Consider the following 2,891-nt stretch of genomic DNA (forward strand, 5'->3'; position numbering starts at 1 on the left):
ATAGCACATTAAAAAACAATAGCTGGGGGAGCCTTCAGGGCTCTGCTCCAGGTCTGTCCAGACAAGATTCAGGGTGAAGACTTTTCCTGGGGGGAACTTCAGTTGCTGCATGGGAGAGCTTGGCCACAACAAACAAAGAAGAGGGGGGAAAGTGTGTGTGTGTGTGTGTGTGTACGATACTAGGCAGCCATTAAGAAAGCAAAAATATGATCCCTTGGTAATAGAGACTAGTGAGTGAAGTGGTCACCCTTGTTAGATAGCTATAATGAGGGAGAACTTAAAAACAAACAGGGGAGGGCAGCATGGGGGGGAGCAGTGCTCAATATATCAAGGACCCAATGAATCAGTTTAAAACATGGAAAAGAGCAGGGTAGTGTTGTTACCACTGCATTCAATTTCATGCCTATTTTTGTACAGAAATGATCCCTAAAGCAGCCATTGCCAGTTTCATAGACCATCCTCTATGTCTATGGAAATGACTGGATTGCTGATGTTGGCCAAGTCTGTGGATAGACTGCACTCACCTGGGCTGGGGCTTGGCTGCTCCCAGGAGCCATTCTCTCTCAGTCCAGGCTCCCTGTGTAGGTAGCAAATTAACCAAAGTGACTCCATTTTGTAAAGTCCCTTCATCTTATCCCTGGACCTTATCTACCCCAGGCATCTGCTTCCCCCACCCTTTATGGCCCCACCAATAGAGCAGCAGCCAGCACTCTCACTAACCGATGTCCCAAGTAATCATGGGATGTTCTAATTCTATGCCTTTCTGATGAGCATGAGACAGCCTGGAGCCACCTGGAAAGTCCTTTCCTTCTTTCCTTCTGCACAGAAAGCCCATCTGCCCCACCTGTAATCTTAATGCTAGGTTGACTGCCTTGGTGCTCATACTCCGGGCATTTGCTGTTTGTTGGGCCTCGTAATAAAACTTCTAACTTGTCTCCAGCTTTAGTGTCTGGATTTGACCCAATACCTTCTTGGGGTAGGTTTTGTTCCTCTGCAGACTGAGCTGGGGAGGGAGACGGATCCCAGAGAAGAGCTCTTTCTCCTCTCTTCATAGGCAGGAGGCTGCCCAACTGGAATTTACAGAGGGCAAGATCCCATAGGAGTTAGGAAGACCCAGGCCTTGCCCTCAGGGAAAGGACTCCAACCTGTAGAGGGAGGGAAGCAGCAGGGAGGGTCAGGGTAGGAAATGAAGCCGATCTCAAAAGGAAACTACTTCCCTCCTCTTACTTCTCTTCTGCACCCCTCTTTTCCCCCATCCTCCTACAGAGCCCTCAGAGGAAGATGAAGCTTGGGATCCCAGACAGGATGAGACCAGTCAGAGTCTCAATGACCCCTGAGACAGAGCTCTCCCTGGAACTGATCCTCTGCCCTCCCTGCATCCCCTCCTCAATTAACACACATTATTTAAACAATAGACACTCTGCTAGATCTAGCAGGGAGGGAGGTTAGGGAAGGCTGAGAAAGGGGAGGGCTCTGGAATGGAGCAGCCAAGGAAAGCCCGAGACTGGGATACAAAACCCAGGCTGGGATCCAGCCACTTGTGTGGGACCCGAGAGCTCTTAAAGATGTGGAGCTGGGGGAGCAGGAGGCCTGGGGCAGGGGAGCAGGGGTGGGATCTGGGAGTCAGGACAGTCTAACCCTGACCCTAAATGCCTCCGACTTTAACCCTAAATGCTCATGACAGGGAGGTCAGGGACACTTGATTGGAAGAAGTGTTCCAAATGGACATCAAGCTTGGGCAGGTAAGGATGACTGTGTCCTGAGGTCTAGCTAGGATCTGGGGAGGATGCCCAGGACCCTCTGGTACAGCTTAGGCTTGGAATCCCTCCAGGGAGCCAAATGGCTGGGATCTGATAGGGAACCAGCCCAAGAGGCACAGATTCAGATAAGGGGGATCAGGAAAGAGCTTTGGTTCCTGCCTCCAAGGTGGGGCTTGAGGCAGGAGGTAGGACTTGTGGATACTTACAGGGACTGGGAGTGAAGGCAGGATTCTTATGGGCAAAATCTGACGTTTGGGAAAGTGTGACCCAATGAGAAATCTCAGGCGGGGTGGTGGGGGGGGAAGGTCAGCCAGGATGTTTAGGAAGTGATTGGGAGTCTGGAAAAGTTTTAGGGGCAGGGAGCTGGTCCGGTAGCCAGGCCTGGGAGGCATGCTTCTGGCAGACCTGGGGAATGAGACCCAACGGCAAGGACAGCAAACAAAGGTCAGGATGTAAGTGGGAACACTGGCTCAGACCTACCTGGGATCTGCATGCACAGAGTGGGCTTCTGGAAGGCAGAGCGATCTTAGGTCCCAGGGAAGGCAGAGAGAACTCAGGTCAAAAGGAAAAAGGAGAGAATCTGAGCTCCAGGGAAGGCAGAGCAGTCTCAGCTCAAAGACTTCCTGTTTCCCACCAGCCCACTCTGATCCTCCTAGTCCCAAGGACACCACCCGGTCCAACCCTTGAGGCCCCCAGGATGGCTGAGCCCTTTCCTCCAATCACACCCAGGGCCAGAACTCAAGGACCCTGACTGTCTCTCCTTCCCAAGCCCACCCCTCCATCACGTGGAAAGCCTTCTCCAATGCAATGATCCCCTCTTCCCCCTAAACTCCTCCCAGCCTCCAAACTCCACCCCAGTGCTCCAACTCCACCTGGGCCACCCACCCACCAGGCTGGTCATCTCTGAGAGCTTCTCCCCCCCAGTGCCTCCCCCACCTCCCTCCCTCCCAGACTCACGCCCTCCTCCTTCTGAGCAGAAACACTGCCTTGATCCAACTGCAGCCCCAGACTAAGTGAAAGTGATGGACTCTACACTTTGAGGAGCTGGTAGCAAATGGCTCTCAGGAAAATTAGGATCTATATACCATTTGCAACTGTAAATCCAGATTGGATCAGACTGAGTTTCTCCCA

The 2,891-nt window shown here is 52.3% G+C and overlaps 1 long non-coding RNA gene across 1 annotated transcript; it reads right to left on the bottom strand.

Moving 5' to 3' along the window:
- Nucleotides 1-446: 446 nt before the first annotated feature.
- LOC114049287 lies at nucleotides 447-2,506 on the bottom strand. Its single transcript, XR_003569847.1, has 3 exons — nucleotides 2,241-2,506; nucleotides 968-1,145; nucleotides 447-577 (listed from the first exon to the last, which is right to left on the bottom strand). It is a non-coding gene; the product is annotated as an uncharacterized LOC114049287 (long non-coding RNA).
- Nucleotides 2,507-2,891: the final 385 nt, after the last annotated feature.

The sequence above is a fragment of the Vombatus ursinus genome, unplaced genomic scaffold, assembly GCF_900497805.2.
Source record: "Vombatus ursinus unplaced genomic scaffold, bare-nosed wombat genome assembly UNPS02003088.1, whole genome shotgun sequence".
Lineage (NCBI taxonomy): Eukaryota > Metazoa > Chordata > Mammalia > Diprotodontia > Vombatidae > Vombatus > Vombatus ursinus.